This window comes from Myotis lucifugus, unplaced genomic scaffold (assembly GCF_000147115.1).
Source record: "Myotis lucifugus unplaced genomic scaffold, Myoluc2.0 scaffold_70, whole genome shotgun sequence".
In the NCBI taxonomy this organism is placed as follows: Eukaryota; Metazoa; Chordata; class Mammalia; order Chiroptera; family Vespertilionidae; genus Myotis; species Myotis lucifugus.
The window spans coordinates 1037306-1059762 of NW_005871118.1; the positions used below are offsets into that span (position 1 = coordinate 1037306).

The 22457-nt window shown below is 47.1% G+C and overlaps 1 pseudogene; it reads left to right on the forward strand.

Annotated features, from left to right (window-relative positions):
- Positions 1-1335: 1335 nt before the first annotated feature.
- On the forward strand, positions 1336-14736 carry LOC102431373 (annotated as a pseudogene).
- The last annotated feature ends 7721 nt before the right edge of the window (positions 14737-22457 follow it).

The following is a 22457-nucleotide window of genomic DNA, read 5'->3' on the forward strand; positions in this document are numbered from 1 at the left end:
TCTATGAGGGGAGAATGTCTATGAGAATGGAGCCCATTTGGAGGATGTGGAGCCAAGAAATAAATAGAGAGAAAGCAGTCTTAGTAACATTACCTGAGCTCCTGCCTCAGACCATACCTAGAGCCAGCCTCACCAAGACAATGATTATATGAGCCAATAAATTACCATTTTGCTTGGCCATCTTTGGCATGGGTTTCTCTGACCGGCAATGAAGTCCTAACTAACAGAGAAAGCAAGAGAAGTGACTGCTACAAGGAGTGCCTGACATCAGCATTTCATGATTAGAGGTTTAAATTGAGTCAAAGCTTCCACAGAATTTAGCAACATGGAGGCCATCAGGAATCTGGGCAAGATCAGCTTCAGTGCACAGGTGGGCTGGAAACCAGATTCAGGGGGTCATGTGGGAGATCCGCCATGCACATGTATTATCAATCACGGCTCCTAATTGATAAAACAGAGCAGAAAGAGTCAGAGAACCATGCCGAACCGGTTTGGCTCAGTGGATGGAGCGTCGGCCTGCGGACTGTAAGGTCCCGGGTTCGATTCCGGTCAAGGGCATGTACCTTGGTTGCGGGCACATCCCCGGTGGGGGGCGTGCAGGAGGCAGCTGATCGATCTCTCTCATCGATGTTTCTAGCTCTCTATCCCTCTCCCTTCTTCTCTGTGAAAGATCAATAAAATATATTTAAAAAAAAAAAAGAGTCAGAGAACCAGGAGATCTGGACTCCAGGTACAGACCAGCCACTAACCAGCTGGGGGCCTTGGGCAAACTGCTCACTTAACCTCCTGAGGTTTAACAGTTTCCTCGCCTAGCAAGTAATCAGCCCTGCCTTACACCCAGGGGCCCTGTAGCACTAAAATTCTCGGTATTTTGTTATTTTCAGCAAAGTTATTCTGTTCTGAAACTTCATGGGAGAAGAAGTCATCCATTAGCATTCTCACTAGGTTCTCTCCTGTGCTGCTAAATTAAATTCTCCTTGGCGCAATTTTCATTTCATAGAAGCATTTCACTGAAGGCCATGTCACTGCTGTGGTCAGCTTGTGTAGAGCACTGGGGTGTGCCCCCTGGCTCTGGCTTCCAAATTGATCTCTTTTCTGCGATCACCCATACTGACATTGTCCCCACATGTCTTCTCTGTTTTGGGGTCCGTATTCCATTTCTACTCATTGTTGCTCTCATTGTTTTCCAGACACAAGATATGGGCTCCAGTGTCTGTTCAGGAGTTTCACGGGCCTCTTGAGCCTCTAAAAGACAGAGCGCTTTGCTGATCAGCTTTCATTCTTGGCAGAGTCTTTTCTGAAATGTTGACCATGCACTGCTTTTTACGTCACACCATGGACCAGTCCAATGGCAAACTGGACGTTGACCATGAAGCAAAACACGCACAAAAGGTCAGCAGTTGTTAAAACACATCCCTTATTCATCTCAATCAGGAGCAGGACGGGAGAGGTTAATTTTTCAATGGGGTAACATACTGTATATATCAGCACTAACAATGAGCTTTTATTTCCCTGAGTCAGCTTTAAAAATAATGTTGACTTTTATGGCCAATACATTATGGATCACCATATTTATGTCAGGATGTATTGGCATGAAAATAAATCAGTGAAAAAATTAATACAGGAGCCTTGTGTTTAAATGAGACTCCTCGCAACTCCACACCTTCCCCTCGTATTTCACCGGAGCGCTTTCCCAGACCTCATCGCTGACATGACATCAAGGCCTGTTTCATTCTCTATAACTACTGGTTTTAATCGGTCTTACACATGATGAGGTTCAAAAAAATATCCACTTGGTTCTTTTGCGATAAACATACATAACTGCATTCCATCATTAACAGGACTGTCGATTCGAATGTATGGTTTATGCATGAACAAAATATCTCCATGTCAAAGCTCTGACTGGTACACGATTGATAAATGAAACTCTTTTGTGTTGGAGACCAACTCCAAATAGTATATTTGCTACCCACAATTGTTTTAGAGCCATGAGAAGTGTCTACGTATATGTTTTAGAAAGCAGGCTCAAAATCTAGACGCTAAAGAAAAATGGAGTTTGGTGAAAAAGAAAATTCACTCTCTCAAGTGTGTCTTCTCTTTCTAATGCTCTTCTGTACTCATAGGATGCACCAAAGGCCCAGCTGCCCACAGTGCCCTCTGAGAAGAATGCGTTTCTCAAATCCCCTGCAGAAAGAGCAACTCTCAATGTTTACCGTGTTGTGTGGTCTTGCTTCCAACTCTGCGATCCATCATAGCAGCCCAGGCCATGATGGAGGGGCCACCCCGCCAGCCAATATGTGAGAGAGCCACAGTGTGTGTGTGTGTGTGTGTGTGTGTGTGTGTGTGTGTGTGTGTGTAAGAGGCCTGGCTGTTACAGTCCTATCCAAACAGGAATAACAGTGAATACCCCAGTCAGTCAGAGTCTCTTGGGAGAATTTCTATAGCTGTGTGCAGAGTTACCCATCTGCAACAGTGAATGCCAAAGGATGCCCAGAGGGAAAGCTGAGTCAGGAGATGCAAGGAAGAAGCAGAAACTGAATAGAGAAGCAATGAAACAGAGAAGTAATTGACAGAAGAAGGGTGAAGGCATTGGTTGGTAGCTGCAAAAAAAGAAGTCAGCCTGGCTGGCATAGCTCCGTGTTTAAGCATTGACCTAAGAACCAGGCGGTCATGGTTCAATTCCAGGTCAGGGCACATGCCCAGGTTTTGGACTCAATCCCCAGTAGGGGGTGGGCAGGAGGCAGCCAATTAATTTCTCATCATTGATCTCTCTCTCTCTCTCTCTCTCTCTCTCTCTCTCCCCCTCTCTCTCCCTTCCTCCCTCCCTCCCTCCCTCCCTCCCTCTCCTTTCCTCTCAGAAATCAAGAAAAATATTTTTTAAATGAGTCACTATTTCTTCCCCTACCCCGAATATTTAATTCATCACCAAGTCACATTCATTTACTCCTTAAATATCCACCGACTTCACCCATTTCTCTCTGTTCCCAGCCTCACCACGCACATCAAAGCCACCAGCATGTCCCTCCTAGACTGGAGCAAATGCTCCTCATCTGTCAAGTGCTCCCTGATCTCCACTCACCAAACAGCATCTAATCTAGTCATCATGTTTATCTGTTTCTTACACACACACACACATACACACACACACACACACACACACACTCACTAAACCCTTTAGTAAGATAACATCAATTAGATGAAAATGGGGGAAGGCTTTCATATATTAATACAGAAAAAATATCCTGATGACCCTCAAGGTACAGAAAAGTTTCTTATTCCAGATACAAAAGCACAGAACCATAAAGGAGAATTGACCATTTCAACTATGTTAAAATTAAGAACTTTCACTCCTTTAAATAAAAAAGTATATATATCATTAAGCCAGGGAAAGCCACAGAGTAGGAAAGAATATCTGTAGCCATGAGTAACTGAAAAGACTTTTATCCAAAATGCTAGTGGCCCAGTGCACAAAATTCGTGCACATTAAAAGGGGATTAATTAGAGGAAATATTTCAATATTGCTATTTGCCCTTTCTCTATAATAGAAGTGTTAGAGATGAAAGAAAATTAGTAAAATGTATATGAAAATCTTCCACCTGTCAGAGTCTGGGGTGCACCGGGACCCAGAGTCAAGTCCCCACCCACCCACATGCGCCTCGAAATCGCGTGAGACCCAGACCTGGCTGGCCCCACCCGTATTAGGCTAGATCCAGACCTGGCCAGTCCCACCCTTGTCAAGCCCCACTGGGCAGGATCGCAGCCTCAGGTCCCCTGGCCTGGTGCCAGATGGGGGACACAGCCTGAGATCCCCCATCAAGCCCTGCCAGGCCGGGGGCGTGGTCTGAGATCCCCATCAAGCCCCACCAAGTGGGGGGCACAGCCTCAGGTCCCCCCGTCAAGCCCCAACAGGAGGGGGCACAGCCTCAGGTCTCCCGTCAAGCCCCGCTGGGTGGGGGGGAGCAACCTGAGGTCCCCCAGCCCAGTACTTGGGCAGGGGGCACACCTTGAGGTCCTCCATCAATCCCTGCCAGGAGGGAGGCGTGGTCTGAAGTCCCCTGTCAAGCCCTGCCAGGCACAGGGCATGGCCTCAGGTCCCCCAGCCCGGCACCGGGGTGGGGGGTGTGACCTCAGGTCCCCTGGCCCAGTGCCAGGGCGGGAGACGTGGCCTGGGGTTCCCCCATCAAGCCTCACTGGGCAGGGGGTGCAGCCTGAAGTCCCCTATCAAGCCCTGCCAGGTGGGGGGCATGACCTCAAGTCCCCTGGCTAGGCGCTGGGGTTGGGGGTGCAGCCTCAGGTCCCTTGGCCTGTGCCAGGGCAGGGGGCATGGCTGAGGTCCCCCATCAAGCCCTACCAGGCAGAGGGCATACCTTGAGGTCCCCTGTCAAGCCCTGCTGGGCGGGGGGTGTGGCCTCAGGTCCCCTGGCTCGGTGCTGGGGCGGGGGGGCATATCCTGAGGTCCCCTGTCAAGGCCCGCTGGGTAGGGGGTGCGACCTGAGGTCCCCGGCCTGGTGCTGGGGCGGGGGACACGGCCTGAGGTCTCTCCGTCAAGCTCCTGCCAGGTGGAGGGCATGGCCTGAGGTCCCCCGTCAAGCCCCATGGGTTTGTGGGGGCGCTCAGACTCAGGTCCCTGCTGATTGCTTGTTAAGGCTCATTATGGGAATTCCACCTCCACTGTGGGCGCAGCCATCTTGTGTTACAGAAACCCCCTGCCTCTGCTGTGGGTGCTGCCATCTTTGTGGCGGAGTGATGGTTAATTTGCATATTCCCTCTTTATTATATAGGATGTAAAGAACTCCTAGAAATCAGTTACCAAAAGACAGACAACCCAATAGGAAAAAAAAATAAGCAAGAAGAAACTAGAAGAATCACTTCACACAAAAGGATACAGCAGGAGCCCCTCCTCCCCCACACAGAAGCAACACAGAAGAGTCTGGGGAGGGAGGGGGCACCTTGCCAGGCAAAAGGAAAATGGGATTGGGCGAGAGAATGCATCTCTTCTGTGTGGCTCTTCTTTCTGATGCTCTCCTGTCTGCAGAGACCATGCCATGCACCCACCATGGCCTGGCCAGTGGGAGACGCAGCTGCTGAACAAATGCTCCTTCTTTCTGGCTCTGAGGACGCTCCTGGGGTTCACTGATTCAGGTTCTCAGAGGACAATCCCTTGGGCCTGAGCACTCGGTTGCCTTTGGTGGGCTAACTCAACACCACTCTGCCCAGTCTCCCGTCCCCCCTTCCTCATTGCACTGGTCACGCCGCTGGCCCCTCACTCCTGCTCCCTGGGATTGCACTCCCAGATAAAACGGCTGCACAGTGAACCTGGGCTCTGCTTTCTGGGTGACTGAGGTGAGAACAGCATCATTCTCCTCCTCCCCCACTGCAGAGCCATTGTGGAGTCTTCCCACACCACCCCCACCCTAGCAACACCCTAGCAACAGGAAAGGCTATGATGGTGGACAGAACATACCGTGTGTTACCACGTGAACGGCATTTTAGGGGCAGGCTGTGCAGGGAATTGGCTGCCTGAGGGGAAGAGTGGATCCAAGAAGAGGTCCTGGGATACAAGCCCTCTACTCTGAAATGCCTTGGGCAACTTACCGCTCAGCCTAGAGCCCCGGGCTCTGCTACTGATCTCCTCTCTTGCTCCAAACCAAGCCAGCTTTCTACATTTCTCCACACAGCACACAGGGAAAGAGTTGTGATGCCTTTAAAGGTCTTTGTCTGATGCTAAGTGAAAGGCAAAGGAAAAAGTTTAATAAAGATTCCCTTTTAGGGTCATGAGCCCAGAGGCAAAGATGGACTTCTACAACCATAAGTTCTTTTACTGAACCATTGATTAAAGTTAAAAATTCTGGGCGCTCTCCCTCCCTGGAGCACACCTATGCCTTTCTCTTTTCCTTCCTCTTCCCTTTCCCACTCCCCACCCCAAGCACCCCCTTCATACCCAGGCATCCCCCCATCCCAGGCACCCCCTCCACACCCAGGCACCCCCTCCACACCCAAGGCACCCCCTCCACACCCAGGCACCCCCTCCCACCCAAGGCACCCCCTCCACACCCAAGGTGTGTTACCTTTATCTTCCTCACTCCCAACCTCGAAGGGCCCTTCCTTTGCCTCTATAACGTGTTTCTAAGCCCATTTCTTTCTTCTATGAATTGCTTCTTCTACCTCTGTGACTTTATAAACAAATATTCTCTTTTTAAAAAATTCTGATTGCAAAACTATTTGGGGGATCATCATTCGTACAGATGGAGTGAGAGATTATTTTTTTAGCAGCGAGCTTTCCAGGCAGTCACATCAGTTGCAGAGCAGCACCTTCTCTGTGGTGACAAGACAATGTCAGGCAGTGGTTCCCATCACGCCCTGTGCTTACACCCATTTGACGCTGCCAATTATGTCAGATCCTTGTCAACAGAAAACAAAAATGGTGCAAGCTGCTATTTAAATTAATTATTGACATTAAGTAGTCCCTGTCTCTAGATAGTCTTCTAAATTATTTAAAGACTCCAATTTGCTTTCCTTATGGAAAAAAAATCACAGCCCCCAGACTCCTACATTTGGGGACAATTCAGACATGGAAGAGGGGTCCAGGCACACAGCAGGCATGAGCCCACACAGTAAATTTATAACAAATTCAGTAAAAAGCGATGTCAGTGCCTTTTCTCTTAAGACTCGAGGTATAGTTTAAACTATAATTATATAGGTTTGCTATGTGGGTCTCACTCTTGACAGGATTTTTAATTCTATTTATTCTGTTACTTCTCTCCTTACCATTATCTCCATACCATGCTTTTCAAGATAGGGTTCTGTCACCTACAACAAAGGCACTGCATCTAGTGACTGTAGGGGTCACCTGCACTTTTATTTCCACGTCATCTCTCTCTCTCTCTCTCTCTCTCTCTCTCTCTCTCTCTCTCTCTCCATATACACACACACACACACACACACACACACACACACACACACACACACACACACACACACTGAGGGGACATATTATTATGACCGGCCAGATTATGACCACCCCATCAGTACTTCGTTGGGCCACCTTTTGCCTTCAATACTGTGGCGATTCTTCTTGGCATTGACTCCACAAAATGTTGAAAGGTGATGCGAGGAATCTGACACCATCCTGATGAATAGCATTGTCCAGTTCTGTGAGATTTGATGTTTGTGGAACCAGCTGCCTGATGGCTCTTTTAACTTAATCCCACAAATGCTCAATTGGATTGAGATCTGGTGATTGTGGGGGCCACCTAAGCAAGGTAAAGTCTCCTTCATGTTCTTGAAACCACTCCTGCACAATACAAGCACCCGTGGCATGGTGCATTGTCTTGCTGGAAGAAGCCATCTCTATTGGGATACAACATCAACATGATAGGATGAACTTGATCAGCAATGATACTTAGGTATGTTGTGCTATTCAAACGTTTATAATGATCTGGCCTTCCAGCAACTTCAGCGCAAAATAGCTAATTTGCCTACAAACGTCAGGTGGTCATAATAATCTGGCCACTAGAGATAGATTAGATATAGATATAGATATAGATATAGATATAGATATAGATATAGATATAGATATATAGATAGATATATAGATAGATAGAGATAGAGATAGAGAGAGAGAGAGAGAGAGAGAGAGAGAGATAAATATAGATATAGATTAGAGGCCCGGTGCATGAAATTCATGCACCGGTGTGGTCCCTAGGCCTGGCTGGCAATCGAAGCACGAGCGTCTGGCATGGAAGGGCAGGTCCCAGCTGACCTCTGGGCCCTGGGCAGCACCTGGGCCCCCGGCCCCCCGCACACCCCCTTCCGCCTGAGTCATCAGGCCCCTTCCTGGTTCCCTCAGCACCTGGGGAGTCGGGTGGTGGTGTCACCCCCTGCCACCACCACTGGTTGCCATCTGCAGGGCAATCAGTGGGGCGATCAGGCACTGTTCACACCCACCTTGGCCTGGTGCCACCCACTCAACTGCTCCACCATCCCGCAGTGGTCCTGCTCTCATGGAGGCCAATCGGGCCGGCAGCGCCTCCACTGCTGCCCATTGCCAAAGCAGCATCACTGACGCCCGCCATGTTCCACGTCGCCCCCTGGTGGTCAGCACACATCATAGCAAACAGTCGAACTCCCAGTTGAGGGGACAATTTGCATATTAGGCTTTTATGATATAGGTCCTATATTATATATTATAATATATAGGTCCTAAATATTATAATATATCCTATATTATAGGATATATGTGTGTGTGTGTGTGTGTGTGTGTGTGTGTGTATGGGAATCTGGGAATTTGATGAGTCTCTCTACTTTGTAAAAGTAGTTCAGGCTTGGCTGAACCACTGAGCCCTGCCAGTGTGGCTCAGTGGTTGAGCATTACCTATGAACCAGGGCACATGCCAGGGATTGCAGGCTCGATCCCCAGTAAGAGGTGTGTAGGAGGCAGCCGTTCAATGATTCTCTCTCATCGTTGATATTTCTCTCTCCCTTCCTCTCTGAAATCAACATATATATAATTTTAAAAGTAGTCCGGGTTTTCCCCAGATCATAGCATATAGAACTTCCACAGAACCTCTCTGAACCTCGGTTTGCTTAGCTGTAAAATGGGAGAATGCCTGCCATGCTTTTCTCACAGGATCCTTTGGAAAATCAATCACAGTAACAGATTGCTTTCACTAACTGTAATACCAATTCATTGTGCAAATTGAACTGTAACTGTAGACAAAAGACCCAGAGGAGGTGGTTTGTTGGTGGAATTTCTCTATGTTCTCAATGAATCATATCTCACCCACAGCTGCTATTCCTGGACTTGAGCCCTATCCCAATTCCTGCTTCCATTTGCAGGAGAAAACTGCCACCTGTCTGTCGGTCTTCCACGCCATCCAGTGGTCTGTTGGCCAAATAACACCGAGTTACCCAGTGGATTTGAAAGACTTGGGGAAAGTAATTCAAAATAATTCAGACTACTTAAATCTACCACTTGATTAAATGTATTTGGGGCCCCCACTTTTAAAAGCTTTCTGAAAAATCAAATAATTAAGTTGTGATATGAACAATAAATCCCTAATTTATCTTTGTAAATTAAGAAACGCATACATGAATCAACAGTTTTTCAGAATAACTTCTAGAAACGAATTCTTATTGTCCATTAAATAGCTTAGTTGTTTATGAAAGGTCTCCAGATGCAAGTAAAATATTTAATATTAAAAGGAAATTCATATATTTAAGCATATTTATGATACAGTAGTGGCATTTTAAAATGAAAATGAGCAATGCCTACTTTTTTGTCTCAAAATTTTTGACCCAATCATGCCTCTACGGTTGAAAAGCAATAACATTTTATTGTCACTCAAATTTATTCATAACTTTTCCTTTATCCAAACTCTGGAAACATGTATCATAAACACTTGTTAAAGAGAGAACAGTGCTTTCATCTTAGCTATGTCATTTCTCTGAGCAGTGATAACTATTTCAGACCATTAAAGCGACAAAGACCTCTTGTCCCCTTTGGAAGAGGTCCACCGTGGTACTCGGGGACCAAGACTGCTCCCAGGAGGATTTGCTGTTCAGCAGGGGCCAGAAATGGAACCAGGCTCTTGGGGCCGCACAGTGGGAAGAACATTGAGTCCAAGGTCAGAAGCCATAGGGCCCATTTAAACCAGAGTTGGTCTGGATCTCACTTCATTCTTTTCTCAAGGCCCCCTCCCCAGTGAGCTCATTTAAAAGAAACAAATTCCAACTCTAATTTGTGTCTGTCTTGTTTAAAGCTCTTGAAGAAATGGTGATAAAGAGGGGAAATTGCATTCTGCAGTACACACTCACTTTCTAGAGGTGTACACATCTCTTCTCCTTAGAATCCCATCCACCATGGCCACTGTCCCCCAAATTCTCTCCTCTCTAACCCCCAGCTGGCCTCTCCTTCACTCTGGGTCTTTTCCTTGGTTCTATGAATAGCTAGCTACATAGCCTCCAATTCTTCATCCCAGTGAATGCCTCTAGGGAGGCAGGAGAGAATTCTGGGAGGACAGAGGCTAGAGAAGGCACCTTCCAGGAGGTCAACATTGTCACAGCTTTTGGCGGGTAAATTAACACTTTATGGCCTGAGGTTTTCTCCCTCTTCCTTTCTCCATAATAACTTCAATGATGCATAGTCTGAACATTGTGTAGTTCTTTTACACTTATGCCCTAAGAAAGGTCATCCTCTCACATAAAAAGCTGTCCCTCCACACTGGGTAGGCCTACAAGTGTGTGGAACGTATCTTAGTCTGCAAGCTGCTGTAACAAAATACTACTGGCTGGGTGGCTTAACCAACAGATAATGAACTTCTCACAGTCCTGGAGACTAGGAAGTGTAAGATCAGGAACTGTAGGGTTTAGTTCCTGGCTTGTAGGCCACCTTCTGAGAGAGAGAGAGAGAGAGAGAGAGAGAGAGAGAGAGAGAGACTCTACTGTCTTTTATTATAAAGAAGCTAATTCTATCGGATTGGGACCCATTCTTATGACCTCTTTTAACCTCAATTACTTCCTTATTCCAAATGCACACTGGGGGCTAGGCGTTCCACCTCTGATGTTGTAGTGGATACAGTTCCGATCAGAGCAGAAGGTAATAACCAGGAAGAAAAGTGACCTTACCCAGCTTTCAAGTAGCGAAGCCAGACCTCATCTCCCATCCTCTGACATAAGCCAAAGAGCGCTGGTTCCCTGGCACCACAGTCTCTAGGACAACAAGGAGAAAGGGGGGGGGGGGGCAGCATGTGTTGGCTTTCTCCTTGTGGTGCCTGAGCCTCTCCTCACTGATTCTCGGAGCAACCTCACCAGAGAGACATCCCATTCTACAGCTGAGGAGCCCCTGGCTGAGACAAGGTGATTTGTTTCAGATGGTCCTTGTGGTCCTGGCAGAGGGGGACTTGAGTGCTTTGGACCACCCACAGCACGCCGTGAGGGGTGGACACAGGATGCCCGGCAGGAGACAGCCCACTAGAGTAGAGGACGCCATGAGCCTACGGGCGTGTCTTCTCTGACCCTCCTCCGTGAAACAGGACACTAATGCTTCATCGCAAGGCTGTTCTGAGATTAAATAAGATCACGGGTGTGAACTGCTGGCCGAGCCAGGGCTCCACTAGGCTGCTTCCCTCCCGGCTTCCCTCTGAGAGCCCTCCCAGACCTGGGAAGGCAGTTTCGCCTGAAATAACTAAGCACCTGCCAGCCTCCCACATGAAAGATTACAGGGAACAAAATGAATGAAAACTCCATTCCTTTTACTCACCAGCCAAAAAGTACTGCCCTCCCAGTGGGGTGGATTCTAAAGCCAGTGGGCAAGCTATCTGTTCCTTGGCAGGCTGCACCGGAGAGCCACTGCCCACAACCTGGGAACACCAGTCCCAGCCTTCAAGCTTCAGGCTTCAGCCCAGGCACGGGCCTCACTCCCCACCCAGCCTCAGGGACACCCCCTACCCCTCCTCAGGCTCATGCCCATGTCCAATCAGTCCTGTCGCTCCTGCCTCAGCAGCGTCTCTAGGGTCAGGTCCTCCTCTCTGTCCACCCTGCATGGCTTCACTGGGGGTCCTGAGCATGCACATGCACATGAAGCCCCCCCCTAGAGTCTCACTGCTCCAGGCCCATCTCGTGCTGCTGCCGCCGGTCATCTCCCTCCAGCAGAGCCTATCCCATCACCGTCCTGCTTAAGGATAGGCCCCCTCCTTATGGTGGCATCCTTGAGTTTCATGCTCCACGCTGGCTCTCCTGCCATCCCAGGACACTGAGCCCACCCAGGAACACCCGAGCCTCTCTGCCTCACAAGCTCCTCTTTGTTCTCCCAAGCAGCTAAGCAGTTCACAGGACGCCTGGTCTAGGGAGCCTCCACTCCACCCTCTCAGGGGAGAACTACCACATCCTGCCGGTTTTCACAGCATTTGGACCATTTTTCACATTGTCTGGCCATTAGCTTCTGGGCTCTGTCTTTCCTGCCAGACTGCGAGATCCTGGAGCACAAGGGCTGTTTTATTCATCTTTGCAGTCCCAGTGCCTGACTCAATAGATGCTCAATAAATGTTTGTTGACTGACTGAATGAATGAGGTCTCTCTTCTTTTTATTGTGAATGAAGTTCTATATATTTTAAGTTTACAATCAACCTTCAATGTATCTAAACTTACCTATCTTAATTTTTTCTCTCTTGCCCTGTATTCATTCATCTTTCTGAATGTTAAGTCCTAGAAATAAACGTCTTTCCATCCCTGTAGGCTCCATGCTGATTGGCTGACCAACCCACTGACTTCCCAATGGGACCAAATCTGCGGGCCCTACACACAGCTTCCTCGGCTGGTGGCTCTGCCCATTGGATCTGCTCTGTCCGCAGGGATGGGAGTAAGGAAGAAGCCGCACCTGGCTTCATGGCTCAGGCTTGTTTTCTTGGCTGTTCAGGGTGCTGAGGTAGTTAATAGGCAAATCAGTCTCCGTATTCAAATACGCAGTTAATAAATCCTGAAAGAGATACAAATCCAAATCTTCCAGCAGCGCCTGTAGGCAAAACCTGTGCTTTCCCTAATCCCCCTTAACCCCTAAGGATCACCGTCTTTTCCACCATGGCAAGTGGGCTTAGGACTGAGAATGCGAGCCTGGGAGATCTCCCCTGGGAGATTTCCTGACTCTATGCAAAGGATTCTCGCCAGGGGAGGAGCCACGGCTGGAGGCTGTGTGCCCTGTTTAAATGCAGCAGCACCTACGGGCTACCATGTGCACCTGAGCTTCCTAGCACAACCCAGCCCGCAGCGGAGAGCATACAAGCCAGTGCAGGGCCAACCCTGGGACCTGGTAAGCCTAGAAGCCCTCGTGTTGAAGACACGAGTTTAATTCTTTTTTTCCCCCTGGAGCTGATCTCTCTCAAACTAGGACTCTGACCACACTTTGGAGTGGAACCACACGTTAGTACAGAGCTGATTTAGGTAGAGGCTGATCCAGCCAAGGTCATGATACTCTGCAGTCCCCCCCCCCTTTTTTTTAAATCCATCTTTTTTAAAATATATATATTTTTTATTGATTTCAGAGAGGAAGGAAGAGGGAGAGATGGAAACATCCATGATGAGAGAATCACTGATCGGCTGCCTCCTGCAAGTCCCCCACTAAGGGTCGAGCCCACAATCTTGACCAGAATCAAACCTGGGACCTTTCAGTTCGCAGGCCGATACTCTATCCACTGAGCCAAACCAGCTAGGCCCTTTTTTGTTGTTGTTAATCCTCACCCAAAGATATTTTTCCATTGATTTTTAGGGAGAGTAGAAGAGAGGAGAGACAGAGAGAAGCATTTATGTGAGAGAAACACATGGATTGGTTGCCTCCTGTGCGAGCCCTAACCAGGGCCCCGGGTCAGGGAGGAGCCTGCAACCAAGGTACATGCCCTTGACCGGAATCGACCCCCAGGACACTTTGGTCCACAGGCCGATGCTCTATCCACTGAGCTAAACTGGCTAGGGCTGTGGTCTCTTTTGCTTCCCCCCAGGGGCAGCAGGAGCAGCAGGAGCAGCTGGGCTCCCAGAAGGAGCCTCCCAGGAGATGGAGAAGCTGGATACGAATGCCTCAGAGGAGCAGGGATTCTGCCAGCTCTCAGAGGACTACAAGCAAATCTACCTCCCCCTGACCTACAGCGTCATCTTCGTGCTAGGGCTGCCCCTGAACGGCACTGTCCTGTGGCTCTCCTGGCGCCAAACCAAGCGCTGGAGCTGTGCCACCATCTACCTGGTGAACCTGATGGTGGCCGACCTGCTGTACGTGCTGACGCTGCCCTTCCTCATCGTCGCCTACTCCCTGGGCGACTGGTGGCCCTTTGGGGAACTGCTCTGCAGGCTGGTGCGCTTCCTGTTCTACACCAACCTCTACGGCAGCATCCTGCTGCTGACCTGCATCTCTGTGCACCGCTTCCTGGGCGTGTGCCACCCCCTGAGGTCACTGCCTTACCGGACCCGCCGGAACGCCCTGCTGGGTGTAGCTGCCACCTGGGCCCTGGTGGTCCTCCAGCTGCTGCCCACGCTGGGCTTCTCCCACACGGCCTACATCAGCGGCCATATGGTCTGCTACGACATGACCAGTCCGGAGAACTTCGATCGGTTTTTTGCCTACAGTATGATTCTGACGTTGTCTGGCTTTGTCTTGCCCTCCTTGGTCATCTTGGTGTGCTACTCGCTGATGGTCCGGAGCCTGGCCAAGCCGGAGAAGACCCTGGAGAGGACGGGGAACACCACCCGGGCCAAGTCCATCCGGACCATCCTGCTGGTGTGCAGCCTCTTCGCCCTCTGCTTTGTGCCCTTCCACGTCTCTCGCTCCTTCTACATCACACTCCGCTTCCTGGCTTCCCAGGACTGCCAGCTCCTGACGGTGGGCAGCATGGCCTACAAGGTGTGGAGGCCTCTGGTGAGCATGAGCAGCTGCCTTAACCCGGTCCTGTACTTCCTGTCAGTTGGGAACAACGGAGTCAGGCTCTTCCAAAAACTGAAGCATGACAAGGCGGGCGAGCACCCAGCTGGAGGCAAGGGAGAGAGACCCGGGGGTGGGCAGATCTGGGTAGTGCCGAGATGAAGGTGGGGGAAGCGAGCTCCAAGATGTTACAGTTACAATGACTTGTTGGAAGACAGTCCTGTGCTGGTGGGAGAGGGACTCACAATTGCCTAGTGGTGTCCTGCTGGAAAGGACTGTACATTGATGCTGAGATTTTAAAATAATATGGAGAGACCTATGTGGAATCTAATGAACAAAATAAACTAATGGACAAAACCGATCCAGAGACATAGAAGCATGGAACAGACTGTTGAATCTCAGAGGGAAGGCGGGGGAGGGTGGGTGGGTGGGTGGATGGGAAGAGATCAGCCAAAGAACTTGTATGCATATATGCATAACCCATGGACACAGAGAATAGGATGGTGAAGGCCTGGGGGGTGAGGGGACAGACGGGGGGCAGGGGGGTTGAAGGGATCAATGGGGGAAATATGTAATACTTTCAACAATAAAGATTTAATAAGTTTGAAAAAACATACACAAAATTGACAAAAGAAAAGAAAGAATATGAAGAGAGCCACCAACACAAGGAAATTTTTATTTTAATGACAGCTGACATTTATCTCATCATTCAGGTCTTTCAGCTCAAATGTCACCTCCTCAGAAGCCATGCCAGCCTATCAAAGCTAATGTTGATATCTCTTCCCATAACGCAGTCACTGTATTTCCCTACCCATTGTCTTGTTAACACTTATTAGTATCTGGGCTTGTTAACTAGTTTACTTATTTATGATCTATCTCTGCCCCCTAGACTATGGGCTCCTATAGGACAGGGACCTGGTCTGACTACTGTGCCTCTAATGCCAGTCTCCACAGCAGGGCCCAAAACATGGTGAGGGCACAGGAGAAGGGGGCTGAATGAATAAGTGAAGGAATAAATGGATGGGTGAGTGAATTACTATGGAATCACTATGAACTGCTAAGTAAGAGCACTTTACATAGAGTAACTCACTGAATACTCACAAGAGCCCTTGGAGGTGGGAGCTACTGTTGGCCCCAGTTACAAATAAGAGGACCACAGCACAGAGCTCAGGGTAACCTGTCCAAGATCACCTGGGGAAGGCTCACGCCACAGTGCTGCCTGGAAGCTCTGGACCCAGGAACTGAAGGGCACACTCCTAAGATGGGAGCACGTGGCCCCGTCCAGAGACTGGTCCGAGCCAGCCCGTGCTCCTCGGCGAGTCGGCCGGTTTTACGTCAGCTCACTCTTACATAATTGCTGTTCTCTGCAGACCATGCATATACAGGAGGAGCTCTTTCACTATCTTACTAAGCAGTGTTCTGGCTCAGGTTAGAGAGAGCTCTGCAGGTAAAGTGGGGGGTGCAAGTTAAAGTGACTTCATGAATGAAGGGTTCTGTTGGAACATGCTGTCTCAGTTTATGACAGATAAGTTTTACCACTGTCTTAAATCACAATATGATGTTCATTCTCTAAAATAAAAATTATTTAAAAGCCAAGGTAATTAAAAAAAAAAACCCTCATATTTAAACAATAATGATCTCCAAAGACTTCTCAGATCTAATCATATATTATTTAAGAATTCATTATAATCTCTTTATGAAGAGGTGGATAAACCTTTTTCATAAAAAACAAAGTGAAACCCCTCATTACCACCCCACTCTAATTACTGAAAATGTCTGAGTAAACCATATATATGTCTAGAGTATAAAATTTTATTCTAAAAGTGCAGTTTATTGCTTTCAAGGGCACACAATAATTAGAGCTAGACGAAGTGTTGCCAGCAGATTTCCTTAGGATAATTAGCTTAATGAATAGGGAAGGATGTTTTCTGATTAGCAGGTCAGCTGTTTCCTCATAATAAGTGCTTCTACAGTAGCTGAGAGAGCTTAAAGCTGTTTGCTCTTTTGAACATTCACTTAGCTTATTAATTTTTGTCTCTTTCTTTGCATAACACACTGGGAAGATTCAGCCAACTTAGAGTCCGAATGATCTATCACCCCTTATAAATGAATGAAGTTTAACATTACTGGAGAATGGGTGCACTAGGCTCCCCCAAGCAGCATAAACCCACCCCACACCTCACTTAGCCATGACCTCTAATGCCCACCAGTCCTGGAAGTGGGAAGAAAATGAACCTAGAATCCTCGGGATACATCACCTTTATCTGAAAACCAAGTGCTTTATACCCCTGCCAACATGTGCCAGCTAACCTATGCTTGCAATTACTTCTCTGATCCATATAATGCTAATTGTTTCTGTGGTCTTTTGACCTCCTTAACAGCAAAGAGTATAAGCATCCATTTCTAACTTTTTTCCGGATAGTTGGGATCAAAAAGTTTTAACTTAACTGACGTTGTATCCTGGTTTTCGGGGACCGTTAAGACCGAAGAAACAAACTAGACTAGTGGGTCCCCTTTGTAAGAGGAGCTGGGGACACACTGTCCAACATAAGTTTCTCCTGTGGTTATGGGAAACCCATCCCATAGAAGGGGACAAGGAGACTAGAAGAAACAAAAGTTCTTCCTGTGCCCTAGCTGCTGTGGCTCAGTGGAGAGAGCGTCGGCCTGCGCACTGAAGGGTCCTGGGTTTGATTCCGTTCAAGGGCACGTACCTGGGTTGCAGGCTCGATCCCCGGCATGTTAGAAGTGTCTCTCTCACAGGACACATGTTTCTCTCCTTCTCTCTCTCCCTGTCCCTTCCACTCTCTCTACAATAAATTAATGGGAAAATATCTTCGGGTGAGGATTAACAAAACAAAAACAAAAAGTTCTTCCTGAATCTACCCACCACCCTGGTGAAAGCTGGGATCTCCAAATGTGGTATCCCCCTGGGTCCCGAGCATCTTGCATGATCTGCCTGGTTGTTTGGCGGTTTAAAATAAAAACAAAAGTCAGCGAATATTATCATGTTCAAGCATGAATGCGGAGCAGTACTAGATGCAAATATAACAGCTGTAGCCACCTACAAACGTATCAAGCACGGTGCCAGTCTGTAAGAAGGCTACAGGAGAGACAAAACAAAACCAAACAACAGTACGCACATTAATCAACTCCAGCAGCTACGGAAGAAATCATGTCAATTACTGACTAATCCAAATGAACAATACAGACAGGAAATATTAGGGAAGTTTGGGGGAGGGTGGTGAGAGCACTTTCAGCTGAGAGAGCCAAGAAAGGTATTATGAGTCTGCTGAAGGCTGCATGAAATTTCAATTATTGGAATTCCCCAAGCAATGGAGAAAATGAAGCACTTTTGTGGAAGCCAATGTTTGGTTCCTAAAGGGGAAGAGGGAGATAATTCTGGGAGGGAAAGAACCACTGTTCAAGGCACAGGGAACCACCAAGGGTATTTGAGCAGGAGAGTGTGATATGATCAGAGATGTGACTTAGAAGTGTACTGACAGCCCCCATGTTTGAATGAATTTGAAAAAAGAAACAAAATGTGACAGCAGACTTCAAGGTCTCCTCACTGGCCTTCCTTTCCCTCAAAGACATCCTACATAACACCTCCAGATTTCCCTTAAAACAGCGTTTTTCATACATCACCACCTCCCCAATTTTGTCAGTTTCCTCCCTATACCATCATTTCCATACAACAAAGTTCCGATTTCTCCTGTTGGCATACTAAGCCCATCACTGTCTACAAGTGAACTGTTCAACTCACAGGTCTCCTACCACACCAGGTGGACGTCTACCCCTCACATTTACCACAGGGCCACCATCTGCCAAAAAAAAAACAATAATCCCTTCTCCAAATGCCTAAGTACTCATCTTCCCAGACCATGAGTTCTACTTCCTCCAGCTACCCCCAATCTCACTCTGCCTGCTGACTTACCATCTTGACCCACTGGGCTTATCACCTTGGAGTTGATGATGGGCTCCTTTATCATTTCAGTCTGTTTTATCTCCCCCACTATTTGACTGTTCAATCTATAGAACATGGCATCCTAGTAACATTCTGAACTTAGTAGACACTTAATAAGCAATGGTGATGCTGATGATGGAGGAAGAAGAAGGTGGTCAACATTTAGAAGACCACTGCAATGATCCAAACATACAGATAAAGGGCTCGAGTAGAACTAACAAGATTTTAAGACATATTGGAAAGAATGAGGAGAAATAAAATGATTATTTGGACACAAGTGGTAAAAGAGACATAAAAATGGCTCTGAGATTCTCAGCCTGAGGAACCAGAAGAAAACTAGCACATAGTGGGTGCTCAATAGTCTTGGGGGAAGAAAAGGAAAGAAAGGGAGGGAGGGAAGGGTGGGAGGAATGGAATGAGGCTGTGCATTGTGGGGGACAGTTCAGACTCAGACAAGTGCAACGTGAACTGCCTGTGAGACGAGTTGGAAATGTAGGATGGAGGATCTGAGACAGCTTGGGCTCAAGCTCTGGATTTAGAGTTATCTGTCCAGGCAAATATTTACAACTGCAGACATAAATAATATCTCTGAGGAAGAAGAAAAAAGAATGAACAAACAGAGGACCTAGGAGATACAGGAATCATAAAACTTTCTGACAGGGAATACCGGGATAGGAGGTGGGGGTAGATAATAGAGCATTGGAAAATCAAATGAGGTTTTAAGAGAGTTGTCAAGGGTGTTACATAAAACAGACCAGGCAAAAAAGCACAAACAGATGTCTCTCAGCAAACAACTCAAATGCCCTCTTCTAAGGAGCCTCCCCTGATCACCCATCAGAAGGCCCTATTCCTTCTCTGACCCATCAGCCGTCCCTGTGAAGGGACACCTTCCCTCCTGCCAGGTCTGAGCAACATCATTAAAATCCTCTTCTCTCCCTTCCTGCAGGATCTAGCAGAGGCTTGAACACATGGGGACTCACTAAATCTTTGTGGAATAAATGAATATACAGCAAACAGTTCTCCTGTGTATGCTTTCCTGGAATTACTGCCTAAACCCAATTTATAAATGTGTGCCTATAAAACTAAATCACAAGTTGTTTGGGATTTATTTGTTCTAACACCAACTCCAATTCACTGCAATTCCAGGACACACAATACCTACAAGCATTCTCACTTTTTAGCCCACATTTCAAAGACGATAAAGAGGGGAAATTTTTCACAAAGTCATTTGCAATCCAGCATAACCTAAGCTTATAAAATCATGTATTCTCATTATCATTTACTTTCTTGTAAACAAGCCAAATTTCTGTAGTATTTCCATTTCTCAACTTTTTGAGGGTTGGTTTTTTTTAATGTATCAAACAACTTCCAAGGTAATGGTTTTAAGAATTATTCCATGATAAGAGCAGAACTTATGTTCCTGCAGCAAGCTATAACTGGGCGTTTTTATAGTGGTTAAATCATGAACAAAAAGCAAGAAGTGCCACTCCAAGAAAATTAACGAATCAGAGAGTCTGAGAATGTTCCACTCCACAAGTGGAAAAATACATTAACAATGAGACCTTTAGAAGTGTTATCCCAACAATCAAAGAAACAGCCATTCAAGACTCCTTATGTTCCTCTCTTCTTTTATAGCCTAGTTTCTTGCAAGGGGAGATACTTTTTCCTTTTTTTTTTTTTTTTGTGCAATTTCTACCTTGAAGTTATACTCCAAATTTTTACAAGTCAGCTGCTGCCCGTCCCACTGCAATTGCTCTCAACAATGCATCAATGACTTACCAGTTACAACTGAATGGACACCCAGACCCTATCCTGCTTGAGCGTCAGGGCATTTGCCACTGTCACCCACTCTCTTCTTAAACTCCCCCTTTCTTTCACAGAATGAACCCTCCCCTCCTTCCCTTCTCATCTTGTCCTGCTCCCACTCTGTAAGTGTGGGTGGGTGTGCCTTAGGATTCTGTCCTCTGATTTATTTTAAATGTGTTTTTATTGATTTTAGAGAAAGAGGGAGATAGAGAAACATTGATGTGAGAGCACAGCATTGATCGGCTGCCTCCTACACGCCCCCTACTGGGGATCGAGCCCACAACCCAGACATGTGTCCTGACGGGGAATGCAACTGGTGACCTCTTGGTTCATGGGTTGACGCTCAACCACTGAGCCACACCAGCTGAGCTTGGCACTCTTCTCTCATCCCACACTCTTCCTGCACAATCTCACTGACTCACTGATGGGCTGGAAATCTTCTTGTATTTCAAACCTATGCTTCCACCCATACAACAGACCCTTGGGCACTGCAAGCTTCAAAAAGCCAAAACTGAAATCATTTTCCTCCCAAACCTGATCTTTCTGGTAAAGTGGCAACGGAAATCTGGGAGTCATCCTCAATTCCGGCCTCTCCCCCTCGTCACAGTCGTGATCACAGTCAGTTAGAAGCATCACTAGAACCTGTTCTCTCCTTTCCTCTCAACTGCCAGTGCCTTCATTCAAATTCCCATCATCGCTCGTGGGCTTCACTGCTCCAACCTACTGACTCCACATTTGTTCCCCTCAACCTCCAATTCATTCCCTTCCTTCTGCTAGAGCATCTTCCAAAATGTAAATCCTTTCTTAAACCCCAACATAAAAATCTTCCAAAAGCCCCCATTTGCCTTCAGGATTAAGATAAAAATAAGTCAGGCCGAAGTGGCTCAGTTGGTTGAGCATCGTCCTGTGCACAGAAAGGCTGCCAGTTCAATTCTCCAGTCAGGGCACAGGCCTGGGTTGTGGGCTCGATCCCCAGTTGGGGTACATATGTAAGGCAACCAATCAATGTTTTGCACATCAATGTTTCTCTCTTTCTTCCTCTCTCTAAGCATTTCCTTGGGTGAGGAATTTTTTTAAAAAATCAATATGAACATGGAATGAAAAGCCCTCAGCAATGTACCTCATATGAAAGCTTTCAACCTAAACTCTCCATGCGCCCCCTTCATTCCACTTCCATTAACCAGCAGACTCTCTCGGAATTAGCTCTGCAACCTCTGACCCTCCCCCAATTTTACCCACACCTCCTCTGCTTAGGTGCATCATCCTACTTATCCTTTACGATGCAGCTCAAAGACCATCTCTGAATACCATTGCTCTGCATAGCCATTGCTCTATGGTAGTGCTCATCAGGCTGTACCACAATCACAGCCACTGGTCCTTTGTCCATCTCCCCCCTTCATCAATGAGACCCTTAAGGAAGGTGTTCCACATTTTCCACATCTCTGAATTACCACCTCTACTAAAGAGCCTAGGTTCAGTGATGCCAGAAACGAATGATAACACAGAAATCTGCATATCTTACATGATCAAGCATTACTATAGGCTCATTAGAGGCCTGGTGCATGAAATTCGTACAGGAGTAGGGTCCCTAGGCCTGGCCAGCCATCAGGGCTGATCAGGGCCTTCCTTCACCTGGCTGCTGGCTGCTGGCTGCCGGCCGGGGCCTTCCTTCATTTTTCACCGCCCCCTGGTGGTCAGCGCAAGTCACAGCGAGTGGTCGAACTCCCGGTCGGTTGAACTCCCAGTCAGTCGAACTCCCAAGGGGACAATTTGCATATTAACCTTTTATTATATAGGATGCTTGGTTTTCCCCATTACTACATTTCTTTGAATCATAAGATGATGTCAAAGACAAGATACAGCCAATTTCAGAGACATTAAAAGGTGAAATATTGTAGTCTCTGAAAGACAGCATGTTTATTTAAGTAAAAGAATCATAAAAAGTTATGCACTTTGTCGTCAGATTAGAAAAGCATTTCAAAAGTCCAAGTGCTGGAAAACAACTCAAAACTTTCTAAAATAATTCTTAAATGAAAGCAGCACATATGTTATCTTAAAACATTATAAATAGTTCCCCTTTGAAATGTTCATTAAGAAACTCTTCCATATCCTGCTGTGGTAGCCAGAACACAAATCTAATCTCTACTGAAATTCATAGAACTATAAAGTCATGAAAATAAAACATTTTTAAATGTCCATTAAATACGCCCATTCCCCTTCTCTCCCATCTACCTGGTCTGGAATGGATCCATCCCCACAGACCCCACAAGAATCCAAAGAGGACAC